Source organism: Camelus bactrianus, chromosome 18, assembly GCF_048773025.1.
Source record: "Camelus bactrianus isolate YW-2024 breed Bactrian camel chromosome 18, ASM4877302v1, whole genome shotgun sequence".
Taxonomy (NCBI): domain Eukaryota; kingdom Metazoa; phylum Chordata; class Mammalia; order Artiodactyla; family Camelidae; genus Camelus; species Camelus bactrianus.
Genome location: NC_133556.1, coordinates 11,589,943 through 11,616,145, shown reverse-complemented (window position 1 = coordinate 11,616,145; position 26,203 = coordinate 11,589,943). Strand labels below are relative to the sequence as shown.

At 50.4% G+C, this 26,203-nt stretch overlaps 1 protein-coding gene across 7 annotated transcripts in view; it reads right to left on the bottom strand.

Annotated features, from left to right (window-relative positions):
- AUTS2 (activator of transcription and developmental regulator AUTS2) overlaps nt 1-26,203 on the bottom strand; it is a 1,021,698-nt gene that overhangs the window by 119,419 nt on the left and 876,076 nt on the right. The gene's annotated exons all lie outside the window — the stretch shown is intronic.

Sequence of the window (26,203 nt, the reverse complement as noted above, 5' to 3'; positions counted from 1 at the left end):
TGAATATCAGGCCAGAAAAAAACAGTCAACCCACAAAAACTCCCACCACTGTCAATGGATAAAAAAGATCTGAATACCCAAGAGTAAACCAGAGCCCACCCTTAGCTTACAGCAATGAAGACACCACCAGTGAAACCATCCTTGAAATTTGGGGCTACCTTGATTTTCTATGACTTGGCTCATTTTCCAAAAGAGATGTCCTGGGGATGTCTTCCTCAGTGTAGTCTTTTTCTATTTACTAACTTAGACCCTTGATCGTTAACAGAAATGATGACCTAAGACCTTATATTCATTCACTCCTTGTGTTTGGATAATATTAATCTCCTTCCCTTTAGCTGCCAGGTGAATTCCATTTTAACATCTTAAATGGTACAAATTGTTTATGTTTAAAAAAAAATAGAGGAGGAAGAAGTCAGCATACGTGCTGTGACTTAATTCTATTTAGTACAGTGCAAATAACTAGCAGCCTTCAGCATTCGTCAAAATAGAGGTGGTTCAGTGTACTGGTTCCTATTATCCTGCATTGATTCCTGCTTATTGAAACACTGCGGGACATGGTGAAGGCAGTCTACCACCACTTGGACAATCATAAATACATGGACCTTGAAGCTCTCCCAATATACATCTGATCACAGTGATTCACCCGGGATCCGAGCAATGTGCAATTACGATGGCACATGCAATGTATTATGTGACCATAATAATCTGGCAATGCTGTCCATGTTTACAGATACACGTAAACATCTTGCACATACAAAATGGAGGCACGGAAGTATGAGGGAGAAGCCATATTTGATAGCGCTTGTGTTCTCAGTGTCTACGTGTCTGCTAGTGTTTTCTGAGATGCAGATGGCCAGACCAAATTCTAAGCACCTGTGAACTCAGTGAAACTGTCCCCTACCTTATCTTCCATGATATCTTGCTATAAATCCTCCCTTCAGCTAAATCAACATATAGGCCGTCCCCTCACAAAGCCTTGACCTTTCCTATTTCATGAGTTGGCTTACAAGGGAGGCTGAGCATAAATGAAGACTGTGAGTCATCCTCCCCGGGCTGAGAGTCACCACTTCCTAACTGAATGGCCTTGCTATGTTAGTTCAGCTCTCTCCATCTCATCATCCTTATACACAAAGTGAACTAAGAAAACAATAAGCCTCATCTCACAGGGTTTTTTTGTGAGGATGAAATAAGTCAAAACATGTAAAGTGCTCAGAATTTTGTCTTGGAAACAGTTAAGGACTCAGTAAATGTTGTCATTATGGCCATCATCATTGTAATCATCCCACTTGGACTTCCTCCTCCTTCCTCTCTGAAATCCCTTCCTCAGGCCTCAGCCAGCCACCAGGCATGATCCCTCCTTCCCCTGATCAGAACCCAGTCCATCTGTCAATCAGCTGGCACCATTAATTTCTGTGTAACCATCATGGGTACAGGAAGAGTTTTCTTATCTAGGCTGAAAACTTCTTGGGAACAAGGACTTCCATGTGTGTTTGCTTTTCAAGTAGAATGAATCCGATAAAATTGTTGATTCATGATCAGAGAAGCCAGATGGGGTTCTGGCTTCTAGGAATCTAGGTGTGAATGTTCAAGGTTCTCATTTTTTAAACAATATTCTTGGCAGCAATCGGTGAGGTAGTTATTAGGGCAGTCGTATCGGCTGAAATGTGCAATTATTATTTGTTCGACATTCAGCATTTGAAACAGAACATAACGGCAGCAGGAGGCTTGAGAGGGGATGAAAGAATAAGGGGACACTGTAGTTCTATCTCTGCCACTAAGCGCTTCACATCCTTTGAGGTTCGGAGTGGTTAACCCGTCCAGATCCCTGATCTGCAAAGTGGTGGGTCAGAATCGGTGACCTCTAAGGTCCCAGGCAGACCCTGTTGATTGCCCCAATCCAAACCCTTTGGGTTCACTGAACCCAGGTTTTGTTTGGATACCATATGGCACTGTGTTCTGGGCAGGCAGCCCTTCCCTGTTACGGGGGCATCAGTCCAACCCTGGAAATCCACTGGCCTTTGACAGTGATTGTGTTAGGACCAGGAGGAGGACCCAGTTCTGGCCAATAAGATCTGACGGGACATCTGCTTTGGGGCTTCTGGAAAAGGCTTTCCTCCTGATAAAAAGAGGGATACGTGAGGGGGAAAAAAATCCCTTTGTTTCCTGTCTGTGAATATGGCTTCTTGAGGAAATGGTGACTGATAACCGCAGTGCCATTCTGAAACTACGAAGAGAAAGCTGAGAGAATGGCAGAGAAGTCAGTCCAGGGCTACAATATACTCCGCCAGCTGGAACAATGAGCCTGTTTTGGCAATTAATAACTCCTCATATTGTTTAAGTCATTTTAGTTCTCTTACTTATGGCTGAAAAGTTCCCTACTGTCAACAAGCTAAAGCACCACACGGTCGAGTCACATTGTTAAGCTATGGAAACCTGACACACAGATGATCTCTATCAACTCACAAAGCCCCCTCTGGGACATTCCTAGAGTAAATGTTGTACCTGGTGGGCCTGCGACCCCGGAGACCACCATTTATGTTTTTATGTGACCAATGTTTATTCATCTCACATGTTGGCTTTTTTTTTTTTTTGGAAGCTGAGGGTAGATATACACATGAGCAGAGATTTAGGTCAGTAGAAAAAGGTGCCTCCTAATTTCAAACCATATCTAAATTCTCCATTTTCCTCAAAAGAGGCTTTCTAATCCTTCATCCAGTGGGTTTTTTAAAAGAAAAAACTCACGTTAGCACCGCGTTACTATTGATTCTTCCCAAATGTTCCTTCCATTCCTTTTGACGATTTCCTCGTTTGTGTATCATGCCTCTAATCTAAACATTCAGCTATGCTCATGCCTAATGATCTGAGTATATGAACTCTATTCACGATCTCAGCACTTACTGGCGCGCACACAGACAACATTAACCTGTGCCGCGTCACACACACTTCAGGGCTGTCAGACCAGAAGGCACGGGGGCCAGGCCAAGCCCAATCCCTCGTCCTCACGCTACAGGTGAGGAACCTGAGGTCTGGAGAAATGAAACGCCTTGGTGAAGGTGACCCGGGGGCTGGTGGCATCACGGAGAGCAGAACCCCTGGCGGTTTGGGGGCAGTGATTACGGCGATGCTAAGGCCTATTCAGTTCACAACAGGAATGCGCATTAGTCCTGGTCTGGCCTAGGGCAGAGCGGGACCCCGTGTGTTGGAGTTTACTCAGCTCTCACCAGAGCCCTGGAGGAGCCAGGTACTATGGTTACTCCTGGATTATAAATGAGAAAACCGAGACAAGGAAAGGCTAACCACTGCTCAGTGCACATGCAATCATCACTCAGCGTCACTGGTCCCCTGATGCTCCACCTGGTCATGGGGGGACATTTCCTGAAGGGCCACTGTTCGGGGAGTGGGGTCTGTGACGTGAATTGTGATAAAACTAGTAAGTGCAATGATTTCCCAAATCCTGACTTCCTGCACAAGACTGTAGCTCGGGCACATAGCATGGTCTGAGTTCCAAAGAGAGGCCATGTTTCATTCCTAAGTGTATGCGGCTTACATCACTGGTGTCACCTGACTGCCTAGCAGGCTGACAGCAGGGAAGATGGGGGGTGGGCAGGCAGGAGAGGGGTTGAGAGAGAGCGTATGAGAGAGAAAATCAGCCTCCCTCCCAACTGGTAGGCCCTGCCTGCTTCCCAAAGTGTAAGTCCTAGAAAACGCCACAGAGGACAAGAGGCAGGGTGTGACCCAAGATGCCACGTCTTAAGTTTGGAGGGAGAAGGGAGGAGGCATCATGAAAGCAGTACCTTAAGTGAGGGCTGGCCAAGCTGAGGTCACTCTTTTTCTGGGTTTTTATTGTATTTCAAAGCAAACCACTCTTCACAAGGACTGTGGATGTAGGCGTGGAGAGCTGGAATGGCCTTTTGAGGTCCTCTTGTCCAAGTCTATTTAGTGGTTGCAGACAGAAGCCCGGGGAGGCCCAGAGAAGTCGGTGTCCTCTCCGCACCCCTGAGTCCACACAGCCGCCCAGAGACCTTGACTGCTTCACAGCTACGTGCTAAGAAGGAGGGGAATGCTCGCTGTCCGGAAGCGGAAGGGGGCTTTGGAGCGGGCAGTGATGGGGTTCGTGATCTTCCACATAAGCTCAGGGGGACCCGAACACGTCCCCCCACATGGAACCCATGTCAAATAGGTGGGGGTCCAGTCAGCTGCTGAACCCAACCAACCTCTGCCCTGGGCCTTGCCTGACTTCTGCTAGGAGGACGTCCAAGCCTGGGCAGTGCGAGGACTAGGCTGAAGACTGTGTGGCTCAGCCCAGAAACAGAGGTGGCGGGATCAGCCCCTGGCCCCAGCGGGCGCGGCCGCCTGACTGCTTAGCAGGGCCGGCGCAAACCGCAACTGGCCCGGGCAGAGGGAGCGACCTGGCGAGACCTCCTCTGCTCAGCCTGCTCCTCTGAGCCGGCCGGTCTGGCCCAGCCCCAGTCGGCCCCGCTGCCCCGAGCCAGGGCCTCTGTACGAACGCGGGCCTCGAGCTTGGCCTCGGGTGGCCGGGATGTCCTGGCGCCGCATCTGAGTCAATCCTGCCGACAGCTGTCAGCGGCACAGTCTGTTTGATGCTGCACGGATGGCAGCGGTTCAGTCATTCCGGGGCTGCTTCCAGGGCAGTGTTGTCGGGCGTGGGGAAGAAAGAATCCCCTCGGGGGCCAGGGCGCTCCGCACCATCGGAAGCTGGCCAGGGCATTTTTGTTGGAACCTGGTAGTTGAATGGCCCCGGACACTTGACCCCGGGCCATCCAGGTGACCTATGAAGTGAGATGCACTCTTGACGGCTGACCTTAGCGGACGTGACGGCAAGCTCACAGCTGCTCTGAAGAATAAAAACCCTTCCTGACATGATTTCGGCAGAGAGGGAAACAGCCCCTTTGGTGAAACCCCGTGGACTCTGACTTTACCTCACCACGGAGGGCTGCGGATGCAAAGGCTGGTATTTGCCTGCAATCTTTCCCTGGGAAGTAATTAGTTTCCATTTAGAGGGATGACAAATTGATCAGGCAGGAGTCGCACTGAGCTCTGAATTGAAGCTAAACTGTGATGGCTGTGGCCCTGGCAAGTCAGGTTTGTAGGTCTGTCGATGCATTTTACAGTTTCAAAATTCAATCACCCAACAGCAGGAGAGGAAAGACACTGCTCCGAAAAGGGAACCAAAGCCTGCATTTCCTCCTGCAAGTTCATTATCGCCTCGCTAAAGCATGACGGTGGTGTGAAATGGGTTAGACGCACGGATGCCTCTGTTAACGGCCAAAGAAAAAAAAGTCGCACATCATTAGGAATGGAATAAACGATACCGAGGCACAGAGCAGAAATGATTTGATTAGTAATTTCCAGTTTTGAAAAGACCTGGAAAAGTACCAAATGACTATACAGAAGGTGTGATGGAGTTCTTAATTGCTATAACTGCTCTGGGAGACTTGATGATTTGTGACACAGAATACAGCGCAGTACGCTAACGCTAATAACCGTTAATTAAATGCAGCAATGATATACTCTCAAAATGCACATACAAGTTACCATAATTTCTAGATTAAAAGCTGCACTGTCAGAAGCCAAAGGCAAAGAAAGGTGGAGGGAGCAAGAGACAACTCCCTTGCCTTCGTGAACAGGCCCCACAGTCTACCCAGAACGGAGAGGCCAGAACACACTATGGGAAAAAAAACACACTTAGCTGGAAAATGTGAAACGGTTCCTGAATGAAGCTGGCCCTCTGGAGGGAGAGGTATTAATTCTGAAAGGCTGTTGCTGCACCAGGCCATCTGGCGGTGCGTGGAGAGTTCAGTGGCTGGTGCGGCTTCTGGGTGGATCTGCCTCGCCGCCCGCCCCGGGACATCTCCCACTTGAACTGCTGTCCTGCTAGGTCAGAGATGTTTGGAAGGAAAGGGAGAAGAGAGGAACTTGGGGAGATTGTGGGGCTCTGCAGAGTTGGAGGTGCCCCCCTTCTCAAGTCCAGCCCCTAACAAAGGGGGGGGAGGGCTGAAGGGGGGGTGCTGATTCGCATGAAAGCCTCATTTAAATGGAAGATAAAAGAAGTCACTTAATCTCCCTCCCTTTGGGTGAAGAACACTCGTGAGCCTGAAGGAAAGAAGATGAAGGCAATGCAAATACTTAACTCAATTATCTTGGTAACGCACACAGAGGACTCGGGGCAAACGGAGACATCCAGGGAATTCAGATACCCCGCTGGAGGCCACAGCCTTCACTTTCTCCTTCGACTATTACTGAAACCCCCAGCCTTTAGAAAACACAAGGGACCTGTCTCTCGGAGAGGTCAAGGAGCAAGAGAAAGGCTTTTTGTCCATCGTTCAACCAAAGTCTACTGCACCCTCACTGGAATCCAGAATTGAGTCAGGCAAGGAATATACCAAGGAAGGATGTCACAAGGTTATGTAATTTGGGAATGTTCCTGGAATGAGGAGGAAGACGAGGCTTTTAAAGAGAACTGGGGGAAATTTCATGGAGGAGGCGGCAAGAAGTAAATCTTGAATAAATCACAGGATGTGGAAACGAAGCAAAACCAAGGGGAAGGGCCTTCTAGGTGGAGGAACAGCAGCGTGACTGCCCCGGAGGTAATGGGGCAGGTCAACAGAGGGACCTGGGAGAAGTGGGGTCATCCTGGGTGTGAAACAGATGAGGGGAAGGTTGAGTGGGAGACAGCTTGTGGGGAGCCCGGAGTTGCTACCAGACACGGCGGCCTTCTGTTCTGTAATGGGAGTGACGTGGTCAGGACGGCGTTTCTGGACAAGGAACCAGAAGGACCTGAAGCTCCCTCTGTTTGAAACCCTCCTTCCTTCAGGTACCTGCCTTCCTAAGCACCCCCATCCCATCCCCTCTTCTATCCTGTCAACCTCCTTCGCTTGTTTCTCGGGATTTGTTATTCTAGCCATCGTAGTAAACATTATTTTATTCACTGTCCACCTCCTCCCCACTTCTTTTTCCCTGAGAGATTTTATTTTTTTTTTTTTTGCTGTTGAATGCCAGCATGTGGAGTAAAGCCTGGCACTGGTACTTGGTAACCACTTGCTGGACAAGCCAGGGGTAGATGGGTGGATGGGAGATGGACTGAAGCTGTGGTCCTCCAGGTGCATCCTGACCAGAGCCTCAGCATCACCTGGGAACCGGTTAGGACAGCACATGTTCAGGTTCGACTTCTGAAATGCCGGGTGGTGCCTGGCGACCTGTGTCTTAATAAACTCTCCGGGAGACTGATGCACACTTAAGTTTGAGAAGCACCGAATCAGAGGACAGTTGAGACAGGGAGACCAGTCAGGAAGTCATGGCAGAGGGAGGCTGTTGTGATAGAAAGAAAAGGACAGGTGGGGCCAATCTTTCACGGGGTAAAACAGAACTTGGCAAAGGAAAGAAAACTATAGTTCAACAAAGGTCTCTACCGATAGTTAATAGGTAGTAAATTAGAAAAAGATACTTAAGTGTCTAAAAATAACAGATGACCCATAGTCAGGACACACAGAAACTCCTGCAAATCAACAAGGAGCCAGAAACTCAGAAAACTGGTCACTCACTACAATGCTTTATACCCTCAAAAGGCACAGGTAGAAAGGCGGGTAACAGCAAGTGCTGGTGAGGACACATGGAGGTGGGAGCTCTGAGGCGTGCAGGTGCTTCCACAGCAATTCTGAAGAACAGTCTGTGATATTTCCTGAAATTACTTAGCATACGTGTCATGAGCCAGCAATGACTCCTGGGCTGTGCTGCAGAGAAATGACTGCAGGTTCCATAAACAGACACACCATGAGGATGATTCTGGAGGAAGTGTCTGTCCTGGGGGGAGTTGAAGGCAACCTCAGACACCCTCCACCAGGAGCACGTGTGCTATGGGAAGCTCGGCAGTGCTGAGATGAAACAACCTGTGCGTACCCAGCAGCAGGGGCAGGTCTTAAAAACGTCGTGCAAAATGACGAGAAACAGACTAAGACTGACAGCACACGACCACTGATGTAAGTGAAACAAGGCACAGAGGCACACTGCCTAGCTGACGAGGCTACGTGTCGGCACACTGGCTGGTGTCCGGGCTGGAGGTGAGCAGACCAAGCTCACGGGAACAGATGAAGGGAGGCCTCGCAGACCCAGGCCGACAGCGAGCTCAGAACTGAGGAGTAAAAGTCATTGAATCCTCTGGTCCTGAAGCTCCTATTTGTATATTTTTAAATAAAATAATCAAAACAGATTTATGGGACAGAGGCATTTCAAGCAGGGTCTGAAAAGGCTTCCTGAGGCGGTGGGGTTCGTGTTGCTTCTTGAAGGACAAGGACAGGACTTCGATTCACAGAGGTTCAACGTCCTGAGCAGGGAAACGGCCTGAATGGAGGTGGGGGGGGGGCGTCCTGGGGATGACCGGAACCCCTCAGGGACTAGCGTGGCTGCAGCCAGGAGCGATGCGGCCACACGGGCTGCGGTCTGGGAGGGGCGGCAGGAGCCTGGGCAGGAAATGACGGTGACTCGGGCTCCTGCAATTGGAGCCAACTTGCGAGGCCTGCCTGGTGGCCTCTACAAAACTCTGAGGTAGCAGTGCTGCGGCCCACATTAGGGCTTAATGAGGACTTTCTCCGAACACAGGTTGTCTTTGTGGCTGTGGAAAAGGGTTCTCCTGTTCTAGGCCCACACTCCCGGCCAAGGAGACCAAGCCTTCTTTCAGTCCCCACCCACAGCCACTGGTCTGTCAGTGAAAGCCTCTCTGTCTCAGTTAGTGTCTCACTTACACACACACACACACACAGCTCTGTACTAATCAGAGGAGTAAATAGTGTTTCATCTAGAGCATCATGGAACTTCTGCACCTACTTCCAACTTCTGTTAGGGACATGTGCCAGTCCCTCTACCTAATGAAGGATGGGGTGTGTGCGTGAGTGCGTGTGTTTATTTTCCAGAGGTTGTTTTAGCTTATTCTAAATGATTCGAGTGTTGGGGCCCTAACTTTCCCCCTTGAGAGAACTACGACCGCTAGGAAAAATTTCCTGTTTCATCCTAACCTGTCTTCCTACCATCTGGGCCACCAGCAACCATTTATTTTTCTTACGGGCACCTGGAAAAATGTTTTAAAGTGTATTTTCCAAAGAGATGAATGTCATGAGACATGTACGTCCACGTCCTATTTACATCACAGCCTCCCCAGGAAAGAGACCACAATGCTCCCCGAGCCACCGAAATGCATCCCATGGGATTAAATCTGCTCCAAGTTAGAGTATTAATATCGTTTTTGTCTTCTCATTTTTTTTGGCCTAACAGCCTCAAACCCTTTCAAAAGGCTCAGCCACCATTACCAAAGAGGACATACTGTAATGTTGCCAAGTTTTGCTCAAAGTCACAAGCAAACCAACCAGAGGAGCACCAGGGAAGCGCCACAACCTCCGCCAGACGTAAGGGCACAAGCACTGCCGAGCTTCGCCTGGCAGCCCCACCAGAAACGCAGAGGCAGGCTTTCCTCCCTTCCCGGTTCTGGGAGGGAAACAGAGGCACGGAAGTGGAAGGCCCCCATCAAGGCCGCGGAGACTGACCTAACAGCCAGCGGGCAAGGTCCGACCGGGGATGACTGATTCCACATACCTCTCTGAGCTGGTCCTAGAGGGAGAGGGAGAAATGTTTAAATTCTCCCAGGGTCAGCTCATTCGCTCCAAACTCAAAAGCAATTACGCAGTCCCTTATCGACGCTGAGAAGATTGTATTTCATTTGGTTTTATCTGAAAACCAGATTTTTTATTTTCTTTCCTCCAGTGAAAGGGCTATAAAAGAAACCAGGATTTTGGTGTGGTTGGTGGCGGCGGCAGCAGGGAGCGGTAGTCGGGGGAGACGCATGAAAAATTATCCTTTGACATATATTATGCGCTTAATCTTTTGTGGCAACTTTTTTACATTTGTAAGAGTTATGGATTCTAAAAGTCAGGGCTAAGATGGCTTAATGAGCATTCACCCCCCCTGGAAGGAGAAGTGGGGCCGATGCGTGTTAGTCAGCTGTTAGCTTTATTGCCTCTCTTCTGTACTAAAAGTGACAAGTTGAACACATTATAGAGAGCTCAGATGTGTTATGCAGATGAAGCCTGCAGCAATATCTGCCTGCTCTCTATTATTTATGATGTCTATATAATACAATGGACTGAGATTTAAGCCATTGTGATGCAGTTTGTTTTCCAGGGTGCTAAAGTACAGCACATTTTACAGAGAATTGCATCTCTGTTACATATTAATCAAATCCATCTTACATGCAGCTCTTACACTGTAAACTAAAGGGAAAAAAAGATTAAAGTGCTTGGCTTTTCCTCAGCTGTCAAGGACTGGCAATAAAATAATAATAAGGGCTTCTAAATAATGTGTGTGTGACAGGCCTGGGCTCGCTCGCACAGTCCTTTATGGAGGTTAACTACAAAATAAGTTCCAGTGAGTGATCGGGAACAGGCATGTGTGTAATACTGTAATGCCAACGACGGCATAATTCTTGAAAAGTTCATTTGCAGAAAATTCTCTGACTTGATGAGGCAAAGTGTGGCCTCCTGAATCATTCCGCCATGGTGTGCGGCGTGCGCAGAGTTGCTCTGAAGTTTACAGTCCTCGCACTTTTGAACTTGCTTCAGCTGCAGTCCATTAAAGACGGAAAGCTCCGTTCCTCGGTCCCCAAGCAGGCGTTTACTGCTGGGGAAGTCATGGGAAAGTGGTTGCATGATGGGACACAGTGAAGGCTGCAGGGTTCCGTGGTGTGGGCAGGGCTGGGGGATTATCTCGCTTCGCAGCATGAAGGTGATCGAGGCTCATGTGACTCTGGGTTTTGGGAGAAAGATGGGGCACCTCGGTATGGAAGGCCCTCAGGTGGCCCCCCCCCCCCAAACCCTTCATCCGGGAAAGCGCTACTCGTGAGACTTTTGTGCCTTTACTGTTAATTCTACGGACCCCAGAAGAGAGAATGCAGGTGACAAGTGTCATAGCCGCTGCTCGTCCTGCCCCTCGCCTGCCTGCCAACCTGGGCCGACTTATAGCTCAGCTCAAGGTAATTTCTAGAGCAGGGAGGGAGGGGAAATGCACTTGGAAGCACTCTGCCTGCCAGGGAGTTAACAAAGAGCCAGAATCTGCTCCTTTGTCGTAATCAGCAGACACAACACAATGGTTTCAGAATCTGCCTTTCTACCCAAAAGCTCAAAGTACGAAATTTACATCATTAGTCCCCTGCCCACCACCTATATAAACCAGCCCCCCAAGTACCCCTACTTAGGGCAATTGCTTAGCCTCCCTGGGGTCTGCTTGCCTCCCTCTGATGTGGGGGACAACACCTACCTCTTCCTACCTCCTAAGGACTCGCAGGGAGGGGCTCTGGAATTATGGGGAACATTGTTTTCCTCCAGTTTCCTATCCTCTCCAACGTTTCTCAAGTGAACACCTGCTATCTGAAATATTAATACTGCAGTGAATGCTACTTTAAAAACACACAATTCCATTCACACACCTGATAAGCATTTATTGAGTGTCCATGATTTGCCAAAGCTCTGTGTCACTCATTTACATCTTACGTGTCTCAACTTCCAGCGACCATTCTAAGCTCAGTATTTCCGAAAGCTCTGCAAGAGATGGTGGGGAACCTGCACGAAGCGTAAGTAATCATGAAGAACATGGCCTCCCAGTGAAACTTCAAAGCCACTGCGGAATCAGGCTGAACTAGGTTCGATGTCCTGCTCAGCCAAGGTATTTAAACCCTCCGCTTTCTCCTGTGTCAAACTGGGATAATGAGAGAATACCGCACGTAGCATAGCCATCACTAATTGCTGTCTGGAAAATGGCCGGTGCTCAGTAAATGTAAGCCATCCTTTTCTTCCTGCACTTTCCACGAATTGAAAACAAGGACCCCGCCTACAGCACGCAACACTGTAGGTTAACAAAGTCCTTGTGTAGGCATCAATTTCATTTCATCCCCACAAAAACCATCAAGAGGATGTTATGACTCTTCTCACTTTATGGATGAGGAAACTGGGGCAAAAGAAGTCATTGCTTCTGCAAAGTCCCACAAGACATAAATGGAAGAGGAGGAGGTGAACCCAGCTCTCCTGATGCCTACAGCTTCTGCCTCACACGGCTGCCGGAATTAACCACGCTGTCAGTGGCCGTGAGCCATGTTCGCGACAGTCAACAGGAAGGTCCGCTTAGAGCATATCACCTAGAGGGCAGGTGAAAACACAGATGGCTGGGCACTGCCCCCCACCCCCCAACAAGAGTGGCTGTTCAGTAGGTCTGGGGTGGGGCCTGAGAATCTTCATGTTAACAAGTTCCCAGGTGAAGTCGCTGCCGCTGGTGTGGGACCACTTGGACAACACGCCGCCCTGGGGTGTGAAAGGGGGTGGCGCTTTCACGTCCCTGCTGCGCCAGCTGCTTGTGATGGGGCCTCACCCACGCCTCTCCACGATGGTGTGGCCCAGTGGCCAGGCCACAGCTCATCATTTGGTCTCTTCCTCGAGTCTGAGGAGCCGCAGGGGCATAACCGACCTAAGTCTGCTTGGCCAAATCACTCCTTCCTCCTGAGGTCTGCCAGTGCCCCAGCACCATTGCTGCAGGGAGCACCCCAGCCTGACTCTGCTCCAGAGGCAAACACAGGAATGAAGCCAGTTTGGCCTGGACCTCTGCTTCCTGCGTGGCATTTCACACCAACTGGCTGAAAGTACATGTGTGCTCTGCATTTCGACTTCCACCAACTGGCACACCGTGACCCACTCCTCAGAAGTCGCTCCTAGGGTCCCCCTTGGGCCTAGAGTCACCTGAGAGCATGGACAGGCCCTTCTGTCCTCAGTCATTTCAGGCAGGGAAATTCGAACCTGCCAATACTGAACGGACATAAATCCTCCTTTCCAAAGGATTCCTAAACACCCTCCAGCCGGAGTCCTCCAAAGGAGCCTAAAAGGAAAACAAGGCTCTTCTGCATCCCCCACCTCCCCGCATCGCTTTCCCTCCCCGCCCCCTCTCCCAGGTGCACAGAGTGTGCGCACACACAGGATTCACTGTGACCCTTTTCCTGCATTCGAGCCCCAGCTCAGGGAAGAGGAAGACTGGCTAAGAGCTTCTGAGACCAATTTCATCTCCCTCTCTATGTGTGCCTTGCCAAGTGCGCTCTGGGAGAGCTCAGAGACCCAGGCCTTCAAGTCTGAGATGAAACGCCCCTGGAGGCCGGAGGCGTGGCTGGGGTAGGGGCTGGTCTCTCACCACGGCCCTCAGGATGTGCAGGAGGGAGCCACCTTGTTGGAGAGACAGCGTGGTTTCTTAAGAAGCTCGGTCCCCATGAAACCCTCTGTCTTCACAACATTCAGAAGGCCTCACTAGCAGCCAAGAAGTCACAAAGTTGGGTGGATTCACATCCAGCTGCCGCGTCCTTGGAAAGGGCCAGGTCCTCACAGTACAGATGTGAAGGGAGCTCACGCCAGCAGTGCCTGGTCAGCACACAGCAGGAGCCAGCCTCTCCCACAGCGTGAAAGCCACCAGGGCACTGTTCACATCTCTGGAAAGTGGGATTCCCAACTAAGGCGCCCAATACTCTCCATGCTGGAGACTCAGAGCTGATGCACCTGCAGAGGTCACTGACTCTTAATGCCCTCTCTGCAGGAGTGGAGGGAGGGGGTGAGGTTCAGGACCCACTGGAGGGTGCAGCGACTGGGCAGCAGAACAGCAACCAGGCACCAAGTAGGCAGACCCGGAGAGTCTCAAGGGTGAACAGAGCTTCTCCAACGTGCAGCTCACAACCTACCCTCACAGACGTTCCTCTCACTATCCTCTTCACCGCTCAAGGAGGAAGCTGCACATGTTCCCATTTCACAGATGAAGGAGACTGAGGCTCAGTAAAGCCCAGAGGTGGCTGAGGTCCCCAAGCTAAATGAGATGGGAGAATAGATGCCATGGATCAAACCCACCTGGTCTTATTCGCGGCCTGGTGTCCTGTCCCCTCGCCATGGTTACCCCCCTTGACAACAGGGCAGGTGTGACAATGTGTGTGGACAGAATGACACACCAGATGACAAAGGAGATGGGGCCAGGCCACCAGTTAGCTCTGAAATGCTCACACTTTACAGATCACAGGATAGCCACGGGTCCTGACTTAAACCCCCAGCACACAGGAGGGGACGGATGGGAGGTGGATCTGTGGAAAGTGGAATTCATGGGACATTCAACACTGGATCAAAATATCCACGTGGCGGCCGAGCAGACAGTGACCTCAGGTATCTGGCACTGGCTGTACCCTCGGCCCCGTGCTCTGCAGGGCTCCATCCCTCACCAACTCGGGGTCCTTCCTATCTCACTGTCCCCTGTCCCCTTCTGGGGGGGGGGTCTACCCCGACCTCCAGTTAAAATGGCTCCCACTCCAGAGCTCCCAATTCCCCCTCCCCACCTACTAACACGCTGTCTCCCACCACTAGGAGGTGAGCTCCAGGAGGGTGGGGACCCTCTGCCTGTTGTGTGCACTGATGATAAGTCTAGCACCCAGAATGACCCCGGCGCTCCGCAAACACTTCGTAAATATCTTCCTTCCCCATACATTTCACCTTGAAAAAAAATCAAACCTACAGAAGAATAGAAAGAACACAGTGAACACCCATTACCCCTCACCCAGGTTCAGTAACTATTTATACTTTCCCGCATTTGCTTCATCTCTCTGTATGTGTGTCTGTGTTTGTGAGTGTGTGTGTATATATACGTACATACACATATATAAATATGCACACTATATAAACACACATGTATTACTTTGTGGTAAACCATTTTAAAATTAAGGAAAATAAGTATTTCATAAGAATAAGAACCTTACCACACCAGAAATTCCAATTGATATATTATACATAGTCCACATTCAAATTTCCCCACATGCCCCTAAAATATCCCTTAAAATAAGCTTTTTAACATGTAGACCTGGGGCCCACTCAATGAGCATGTCTCTTTAGCCTCCCTTAGTCTGGAGCAGCTCAGTCGCTTCCTGCTGGAGGATGCCTGGGGTGGGGGGGGAGACCTGTGGATGGTCCGGGGGTAGCTGGTGGGACCTCATCCTGAGTTTGCTCCACGCCTCCTTCTTGAACATCGGGTCCCCCAACACATTCACACAGGCTGTGTTTCACCGCCCGCCCTGCACAGAGGTTCCTGGACTGTCATTTTCTTGCCACCCACCCCTTGGGGGAGAGAGGCTGTTTCTGAAGCCCTCACCCCTCTTGAGTTTCCATTATCCCTCAATACTGATTTTTCTCTCTCAAGGCATAGGGCTTTCTCTGCTGCTGTTGGCTCACATCTTAAAATATAAACACAAAGGGCTGAACTGTGGCCTGGCTGTTGGAAACTGCAGGGGCAGGGGGACAGTGTGGCATGAGGGAGGTGTGTTCTGGGTCACCAATGGGGCTGTGTGTCCCTGGTAGCTCACAGAAAGCTGTTTGCTCCACAAAGGCCAATCATGGCTATTAGGATGCTATTACTGGCATGAGCTGTGGGATGCTCAAAACGCAGGAAAACTGTGCTCCAGGAGAGGGCAGGAGGAACATCCCAAGAGAGACATAAAAAGGCAATAGGATTTAGAGAGCACTCTTAGGAGAGAAGAGGGATGATGGATGGAATAGGGGGATGAAGGGAGGGAGAGACACGTAAGGAGGGAAGAGAACAAGCTAAACACGGGGACCGGGCAGGAGGAAGTCAGAACCTCAGATTGACAGGGACCAATGAAACTGACCCGGATTGATGGGAGGCAGACGTGCCAGGCAGCAGTGGTCCCAGAACACTACGAGGGAAGAGGGCAGGATGGTCCGAGGATGTCAGAGAGCAGACTCGGGAGACCAGGAAGTCTGCTCCACTGGGTCCCAGGGTGGGGGACACAGGCAGAAGGGATTAATTAGAAACCAGCTGGGCTTCCCCCATTTCTCTGCTGTGCAATCTCGGTCCATCCTTATGGACCAAGAGAAACTCAAATCCCTTGGCTCTGGTCCTCCCTGGGGCCTCCTCCTGCCTTCTGTCCCTCTGCTGGTGCTCTGCCCACATTGCTGCCTTGTCACCATGCTGACAGCGGATATTCTTGACTGCGCCCAAGTATGACTAGACATTTTGAATCACATGTACCTAGGCTCCTCCCGCCCCCCTCCACCCCCTTTCCAGTATCACTGGAGCCCAGAGTTGGTGACAACCTCCACTGTGGATACCAACCATCTAATTTCCTAGTCTCCTAGGGGCTCTAAATCCAGCCCCCTCTGACCTGCCAGCAGGAGAGATGACCTCACATTTGTCCCGCTTATCGCTGGTAATAACCATTAGGGACAATGGCAGGCGCTCGCACCTGCTGCCCCTAGGACGGCAGATCGGGTCTCCACAGGAGGCCAGAGATGCAAATCTCCTCGTCCTTTTCATCACAGCTTCACTCCCAGGCACTCCCAACAGGGACACCACCCAACCAAAGGGCGTGGGAGACTGAGCCACAGAGCCAGGGTGTGCCCTGCCCCCAGTAATCAGCAAACACGGGTCCAGGGGTTTACCAGATGTCGGCGAGCAGCAGCGCTGATGAAGAGACATTGTGCTGCTGGCCTCCTCGCTGCGGACCCGCCAGATGTACAAAGGCTGAGGCTCAGGACACGGGACGCAGCGGTGCCGACTGGATTCCCTGCACAACCCTGTGTCAGTGAGGAGTGATTTTCTGCGGCTTGGGCATTTTCACGGCTGCCTGTGTTACCCCTGAAACGGTGCCCTGGACATCGGGGACAGAACCTGTGGCGCTGGGGGGGCCCGGCTGGTCCAGCATCCTGCATCCCACATTCCAGGTTTGTGCCCCCCTCCCCGTCTCAGGGTTGAGATATGGCTGAGGGTGCCTGATCTAAGGCCCCGTTGGTCCCTGTCCTCAGAGCCGGGCCTCCCCAGGGCACAGGCGGCTGAGGGCGGGCCAGGCGCCCCGCTCTCTCTCCCAGGCCAGGCCGCCAGCAGCCCGCAGCCAGCCGGCCCAGTCCTGCTGTAAAGTATTAACTCATACTGAACACAGTTTGTCTCCGAGGACCCTCTTGGCCCCTTCGTCATTCTGTGCTGACATTTTAATCGTGCTTTTGTGGGAGCCGGCTGGCAGTTTGTCATCAGGAATGGCGCGGCGAGGGGCCAGAGCGGGTTGCTGGCTGTGGCTGCTGCTGAGGGAAGCAGCCCATTCTGACAGACTGAGCAATAATCTGAACTTACTGCGCAGAGCCTGTGGGACACCAGCCGGGCCGCTTTATCTTCTTCATTAAAGTGCGCTCAAAAAAAAAATCCATTTTCCTTTAAAGTCTCAGGAACAGATGGAGTAAAATTAATTGCGCCATTAAGTCCCGATAGACAATACCAGAGTGGTTTTCTTTCAACTGTGCATGTGTGTTACAAAGTGCTCTTCGTAAAAGGCAATTACTGCAACATTTGCCATAAAATAAAGGTTGCTTTAATGGGCAATAAACACAGGCTTCAAATTTTGTATGAAATGGGTCTCCAAAGGGCGCTGTTAGAGGCAGCTCAAAGGCACGGCTGACTTCAGGATTTCTGCTTGGGCTTCAGCTCAGCCAGTGCCGAGAACAATGATTCCCCACCCTTGGAGATATTCTGATAGAATTATGGATGTGCTGCGCGCTCACTGCACGGGCCTCTCCAGCCAGATTTTTCTGGTCAGCAAACGGCAGGCAGGAGAGAGCTGGAGAGAGCTGGAGAGAGAGAGCGAGAGAGAGAGCGAGAGAGCGAGAGAGCGAGAGAGCGAGAGCGAGAGCGAGAGCGAGAGAGAGAGAGAGAGAGAGAGAGAGAGAGAGAGAGAAGAGAAGTGTTCACCAGGGAGTCCTCAGGGCGGCACCCACCGGCTGAGGAAGGAGGCAGTTAAAGCGACAGGCCCATTCCACGGGGCTGTAGAACACGATTTACTCGGCTCCTGTCTCGAGGGTCTGGGGAAGGTTTCCAGCTGATTCCTGGAAGTAGGCTCAGTGAGAAATCTATATTTATGTGTATTTAGGGCCCTTTAGGACAAAGATTTGGCAAAGAGGGGCACAGGCTGTGCTTTACAACTGAGAGTAAATGATGACGAAGGTCCGGACGCAGACTGACGGCCAGGCGCCCGGGCCCGAGCCCCCACCCTGCTCCCCCGAGGACAGCCGGGCAGCGTCGTGTACGGGGACCCGGGGGGTGCCGTGCAGCACGAATCTTTAACAGCACACGGGGAGGAAGCCCTCCTTCCCGAGCCCCTGCCCCTCCCCTTTGAAAACCCCATGTATCAATCTTCCCCTTTCACGGATCCAAGCTGCTCAGACAAGGTTGGATGCAGGAATGCCAAGAAGACCAGAAACTCATTTCAATCCACTATATTTCTACATTTCAGTAATTACAAAGTTAGCATGACATACAAATGATCCCTTAATTGAAATATGGACTACACCAACTCCAATATTTATGGGATAAATCCATATTTCATTAAACAAATCCAATAAGCAAATATATCAAGGAGAACACGAGAGCATTTTTATTTAAGTATGAGAACAGGACCTAAAAGGACCATTTCCTGTCCAACATACAGACCTACAGCTTAAAAAACAAACAAATAAAAGAACCCTTAGCAGATCTGGAATTTGGTGGGGCTGGTGAGACAGAGAAGCTGATGGTGATTAAAATCAACTTCAGGGGAATCGAGGGTCAGCTCATGGGTCAGGGGCACACAGTGGCCCTGGGAGCCCTGCCAGCTACCAGCTGCCAGGATGTGCGAGGTGCCAGTTTCTGCTCAGACTACTGAGGGGGTGGCACACAGTCTGCTTTGGCTGCTCTGAGGAGACTAGGGCAGGTTTTTAGCCATGTTTTAGAAGAGGGGCTGTTTTATACGGAGCCACCCACACTACAGCTGGACCTCTTTTTCACATTGGGGAGTCTCCGTCTGGAACTGCTGTCTGCAGAGGCTGATGTCTATGGGATCCCAGCCAACCTGACTTCCTCATGACAGATGTCAACTGCCACTGGGACCTCGGCTCCCCAGCACCTGCCCTCCCTCCTGGGCCCCCTGGGTCTAGCTCAGAAATCTGGGCACTATGCCCGGACTCCTCTGCCTCCTCCTTCATCCCTGCTCCCCATCCTGAAGGACCCACCTTCTGGTGTCCACTGTCTCTGCCACATCTTAGACCCCATCCCCCACAACCTCATCTGGATGTTACAGCATCCTACCTGGTCTCCCTGCTCCACCTAGACCTCCACTAACTGCTTCTCAAGATGACTGACCAAGGGGCCTAAAGTGAGAGTTTTCATGCACTACTTTCTGCCCAGGAAGGTTCTGATTATTGAATTATTGGCGGGGGGTGGGGTGGGGGGTGCAGATACCTATTACTGGTACCCCTTTTCACTCTCAAAGTGCCCCAGTTAGGATGATGCGTTATAATCCTAGTTAAACTCCATGGCATCCCCTTCTTCAACAACTCCTACAAATTTCAGGAAAACTCTAAGGTCCTTAAGCTTCAGGTCCAGGGTTCCAAGCTTATATAATTTGGGGTTCCTGGTTTAATACAAAATATAAAATTATTATAAAAATTTATCTTAAATATATTTTTGCAAATTTTAAAAAAGAAACAAAACCCAACAAAGCCAACATGTGGCCATGTGAAGACACTGCCAGAGGCCTGGCAACAGCTCAGAAGGGGCCTGGGCAGTGAGAGGTCCTACAGGTTAAGTTTCTATGCCTCTTGGTAGATCCGCCCCAACACAGAACACAAGCAGGTAGTCTGTGATCTGGCCCTGGTCTAACTCTTCAGGTTGCCTCTCAACACCACACCACCCAGCCCCTAGTGCGCTGTTACCCTCACCCCTGCCCTGTGCTTCAGCCACAACAACCAGGTACAGCTAGATGGATGGGCTGCCTTCTCTCACCCACTCCACCTCTGTGCACATGCTCTTCCATCAGCCAGGCAAAGCACAGGGAAAGAGTGCCCGGGCAAAAGTCTACGCAACTTGTAGAACTCAGCTCTAATACCATCTCCTCCAGGAAGCCTCTTCCGATGACTTCAGGCAGGAGTCAGTACCCTTCCTTAGAAGCTCCTGTGACATCTTGACCACTTTTCCCCCAGCCTGGGCTGCACAGAAATGAGCTGTCTTTTCACCACTGAGTACACAGTAGATGCTAAATACATGTCTAATGTGTGAGTAAGCAAGTCTGAGATCAAAGCATCCTTTTTCCCACATGGGACCCCTGCTGAGGCTGGACACTTAGGCCTGACGCTGTGCTTGGAATGGGAGCCACTCCTACACCATAAAATGCCAGCTCTGCTCTCTGAACCAGTGCAGTTACCAAACAGAACACGTTGTGACTGACTGTTGGCAGGAATGGGATAATGAGCTGGTGCTGATCCACACCAGAAGACGAGGTCAGTAGTTCTCAACTATGTTTGCACATTAAAACCATCAAAAGTACTTTAAAAAACAGATTTCGTTGCCTGGTATCTAGTCCCAGAGATTACTTTTTTATGTGGTAGGATCTAGTCATCCATACTTTTAAGAAGCTCTCCAGATGATTCTTGAGTTGAAAAACAACCCCATAGTAATCTAAAACTGCCATTTAAAGTGTTTTTACTTACATTTGGATCTGGTCACAGTTATCCACCTATCTGCAGCCAATACTGTCCATGGTCCATTTCTGTCATTCACCCATTACAAAATAAGCACCCATTGTTAAGTGTCCGTGCAGAGGGACAGAACAAGTCCCCCACCACCTCACAGGTTCAGCCAACAAATGTTTCGTGAGTGTTTGATACACTCACTGGAAATACACAAAAGTAAGACTTAGTACTTATCCTCAAGAAGCTTACGATATTTTAGGTCAAAATCACAATAAAACTTGATAGTAAAAGAACACCCACAAGCCTGTACCTGATAGAGTGTCATATGAGTGCTGGTGGTAGGTGCTTTGTGAAACAATGTCCCTCAAGGCAAAGGTGTGATGGTCAAGTATTCTGTGAATCCCAAGATGCTGGATTTATTGGGGAAATCACACCTCCAACAGCTGTAAGTCAGGAAGTAACTCTAAAGTCAAACTGGATACTCATTCATTCATTCCTTCTATTTATTGAAATTAATATGTCCTAGGATGTGAAAGCTGCTTATAGGTCAAAGACCACAGAGATCTACGTCCCAAGAACATAGGAGGTCATGTGCTCAGTTCAGTGGGAAACCAAGTTGCTGGCTTCCAAGTGGAGTGTCAGGAACAGCCTCGGAAGGAAGCTGGTGAGCAGAGGAGAGCTCAGCTTATCCTCCCTGCTGGACAAAATTCTCTCTTGCTGGCAGAGAAATAACCTGTAGGGACTTACACAGTGCCATGCGCAGATGGGGTTTAATGAATGTGGTGATGATAATGATGATAATTATTCAAATTCTTCCCTATCTCTACACCCCAGGGAGGCCAGTGCTGCCTTTTGTCGTCTGACTAAATTTGAGAGGTGACCCTCCTTCCTCAGTTTATTCTGTAATGTCTTCCCACGCCTGGTGCAGTGTTTCTCTGCTTCACATCACTCAAATCAGCACATGCTCAGCAGTGTGCTAGATACCGGGAGGGGGCGTGAGAAAAACGAGATATGTCAAGGTCCTGCCAGGCCTAGGGGCTGGGGCTTGCATAGGGAACACCTGAAAACAGGAAATATCAGGGTGAGGACCAGGTAACGAAGAGTTTGCATTCACTTGTTTATACTTGACCTCTTTCAGCAAAGAACTGAAGGAGAGTTAAAATACACAGATACATAAAACAAAGGTATTAAAATTGAACTAGAACACCCAAACTTGATTAAGGAAGAGAAAGCAAAACACGGAACCATGGGACTGAGCACTGAATTTAAGCTGGCATTTCCAGAAGATGGGCAGAAGGGAAAGACCAGGTCAGGTAACCGCACTCCCCAGCAGAAGACAGCTCCGCGGTTTCCCTGCAGAGACAATACCATCCTGACTGTTCCAACATCTTGCACGAGTGGTCCCCATCTTAACCACAGATGCAAGTTATTGGTTTTTTTCATTATCAATAAACCCAAGGTGTAAACATTAACATAGGATCTATCAAAGAGAACTCAGCTGAGGAAGATCAGCCACTCGCCTTCAAGCATGTGCCTTCCTAGTGACCCAGCCTGATGGAAGAAGAGAGCAGGACTACCCAGGGTAGGGAGCATGTCCCATGGCTGATCTTCAGTGAACAACATTTTTCTTCCTCGATTTCAGGGAAGAGCTGGAGGACAGCAGTACTAGGAAACACCCTGGATGGTGCTTGAATGCTGACCCTCACGGTCTGGATGCCCAGGACAGTGGACATTCTGACCAGAGACAGCACTGAGAGGCCCATCTGCCCTCTGGCCAGACTGAAGGCTGTCCTTGCCCACAGGGTGACAAGTCACTAGAGTGCCTTCAGGAGAGCCTAGATGTGCCTCAAGGTGCGACTCTGGATCCACTGACCCCTGCACAGGTGATATGTCGAGACTTGAGAGCACCGATGGCCAACAGAAGTCTCCGTGGCGATGACAATGGTCTCTGTCTGAGCTGTCCAGTACAGCAGCCACTGGTCACAGGTGGCTATGGGGTTCTTGAAATGTATGTCACTGAGGAACCAGCATTTGATTTTATTTAATGTTAACTAATTTAAATAGCCACACATGGCTAGTGGCCACTGTATTAGACCGAGCAACCCTGAAGATCCACCTCTTGAAACTGAGCGAAGGTCTCTTTGGTTTGCAAGGTTTCATAACAGACATTACTCATAACCCAGGTCGGCCGTGGGTAAACCTCAGTGATGCTCTTGAGGGCCTCACAGGATAAATCAGAACCCGAAAACTCCTCCCAGACACTTGAGTAAACCAGTCTGCTAAATGAAACTATTTAGTATTGACACATTTTGGAGACGGTCTGCCAAACACAACAGTTGAGGTTTTGACAAATCTGGGGTTGGCCATCCTGGTGTTGGGTCAGGATGAGGCCCAAATGCTTCCCCAAGCCGTCCTTAATTCCCACATAATCCAAGGTCGTAAAACACCAGCAAGCACACCGGCTCTCTTCCTAACTGCTACGGCAGGAGGGCACGAAGAGAGTTCATCTGAATGTGGTAATTAACTCCCACCTTAATGGTCTAGAATAAAACACATCTCTGTTTTCAACACTTGTGATTAAGATCTGACATGTCTGGATATCATTTTGGCCTGCCCCTGACTCGTGCAGTGGTAATAAAACTCAGCCTTCACAAGAGTATCAATGGCCAATGATTTTGGTCAAGTCTGGCTGTGAGTTGACTTCAGTCCACACAGAAAAAGGCCAGTGACAGATGTACGAAAGCTGCCAACAGTTCTGGGTCTATTTTTCCATACGTTGAACGAGCACAGCCATTACATAAAATGTTTAGAAACATGAGTTCAGTTTTGTCATAATGCATTAAAGCTGATTTCAGGGAAAAAAAATCACGAACCTTTTTCTAGTCTCATATATAATAACAAATATAACTTTGGATTACTAAAGAACATTCTTGGCAAGAGCGAAGGAAGGGATTATGGAATAGAAGGCTGGTGATTGAACTGGAGGGAGTTTTGATTGCAGGGAGTCGGGGAGTTAGCGGGAGGGCAGCAGGACCGAGGGCCCGAGCTGTAGCCGTGGGGGTGCCGGGGGCCCTGGGAGCTGGCTGAACACCACGTTCTGCTTGGCAAGAATGTGCTGTTTGAAGAACAACCAGAGTATCAACCCAAACAAATGCTAGGTGAGATGGGGTGAGAAGTCAGGCACAGAGGACCACGGCGGCCCCTCGGGCACCAGGGGATACAGGTCAAAGGGGAGCTTAAAAAGCACTTGGAGAAAAGGGATTTCACAAGAGACCACACAGAAATGAAGTTGCTTGACTGCCTCTGCTCCAAGGTAGCCGGAGCAACTTGGTCTGAGCACGTCTTGAACAAAGCCTGCGCTAAAGTCAGCCTCAAGCAACACTTCGCACACCTCTGAACCCGTCCACCGTGTCTGCCACCGCTGGTGCTGGCCCTTCTTCCTCAACCTCTGCTGTGGTTCTGATCCACTTCTGACGTAAGCATCTACTGAAACAGAATCAGAGCTCAATGGTTCTGCTGGTCTGGGTTTCTCAGTCGAATATCCTGACGTGAGGAGCAGGCAGTCCCTCCCCCTCCACTTCTGAAAACCAAACCTGGCAGAAGATGGAAAACACAGTCTGGAAAACTAACAGCTCTGCAATTCTGAGGAAGGAAGGGGTTGTACTTTGGGTTACACTTCAGGTTAATCCAGAGAGACTGTAAAATGAGGAGAAAATTGATGGGTATGATTTGGAAAAAACTGGGCTCAGCATTCAGAAGAGGACTTCAAGATGGTGCAGGTGGCACGACAGCTCCTCCAGGTGATAATCATTTGACAGCGACCGATCGCCTGAGATGCGGGAGAAAGGCGGGCTCCCGGGCGTGGGAGGAGGAGGCCGCCCAGACACCCGGGCCCTGCAGAGGCCGCTGCGGGCAAGACGCCCCCAGCTTTCACCGGTTCCCTCCCTGCCCCTGTGCCCAGTGCTGGGAGGGCCAAGTAGCAAAAAACAAAAACAGCACAGTGGCCACGAAGCAGGCAGTGCTAGCAAGCAATGCATGGGGGAGACGCCGCCCAGTGGAATTCTTCTCCCGAAAGGAAAACAGATGCACTATCCACTGGCTCCCAGAAGTTCTGCCTGGGGCCTAAACAGAATGAATGAAAAGGCTGGAGAAGCCTAATGAAATCACCAATCCAAACAGCACAGTGACCTGGGGGCGTGAAGGGTCAAGGTTGGGGCAGTCAGTGGGAAGCAGGCAGGGCGCGGTAGTCCTCTCAGGAGCTCAGGGCCTCGACCACCAGAGGTGCATTCTTGGGCCCCGGGTTCCTTGGGCAGGGAGATAAGGGGTGGGGGTGCGCTATGTCACAGGGTTTCTCACTTTATCAAAGGGCTCTGAGCCCAGCTCCCTCGACCAGTAAGTAAAGGGATATTGTGATGCTTTCAGCTTCATTCTGACTGACCCCAAACAATGTACCTCTATGGAACACAGGATTGCATCTGCCCAAAATTCCATCCTCATGCAACTTTTTTGGGGTGGGTCTCCTCCAGAAACTGTGGCGCACAGTCCCGGGTGCTGAGGAGCAACAGAGAAGGGGACAGGAAGAAGGCTCAAAGGAGGCCACAGCCCCTGCCCTTGCTTGGCCCTGGGCGCTCTGTCTACAGGGTCAGTGGTGGGCACCCTGCATCCCCGCAGGAACTGGCGGAGAGGCGGGCAGGGGGCTAAGTACTTCTCGGTGCCATCACCATGTGAGGGCCTTGGCCACTGCCTTCAACGTCACCCCTTTCTTTCAGCTCTGCAGCTGGGACACAATGACCCGACAGGGTTAATGGGTCCTGGTGGGGAGCCCACCGGAGGCTCCTCCCTGAGCAACTCAGTCTGAGGAAGAGGAAAGGGGAGAAGGTGGTCCTCCAGACAGGCTGTCCCCCTCACCAACTTCTCAGATGCTAATTACTCTTAAGGGTCAAACGGCAGCCAGGACAATAACCTCTTAAAAACAAAATGCTGGGATTACACAGTATTATTTTTTCACCCTCTTGGCTGTTTTTTTTTTTTTTTTTTTACCTTGACCAGCACTTCTAATTATTTTAGAGGGAAGAGGGAAGATGGGAAATCAAAAGATCTGGTTCAAAACACAGCTCTCTCTTCCTCTCCTGGGGTGAGCCTGTCTCCTGCGAGATAATAAGCGTGAAGTGGATGGCGGGCCGCATGCACTCCCCAGACAATGGCCAGGGACAAAAAGGCAGCAGCACACACACAGGGGGCTGGCAGCCTGCTGTCAGCGAAGGGTTAAAGCCCACAGCATCCTCCAGCGCCCTGCCTGCCGTTCCAGAAAGAACACAAAGCGCTGTGGGGCAGGGAGGAAACTCCCACAGGGTCCCTATTAAAACAGATCAAGTCACACATGTCGATATCCCCATTTCATAGATGCTGTAATTTGTTTGACAGGAGTGAATCCCGCTGATCCAAGTCAGGGCCAGGGGGAAAAAAAAAAAGCCTGCGAGAAAGGGAGACCCCTAGAGAGCCCAGTGTCCTCCGTATCTGGCCTTTCTAAGAAAGCCTCGGGTCCACCTGATCAGCAGGGCTTTGAAAACAGGGTGTGTCCCAAGGAGAAGATGGTCCTCAGGCACACGCACATGGTATGTGCGCGCACACAC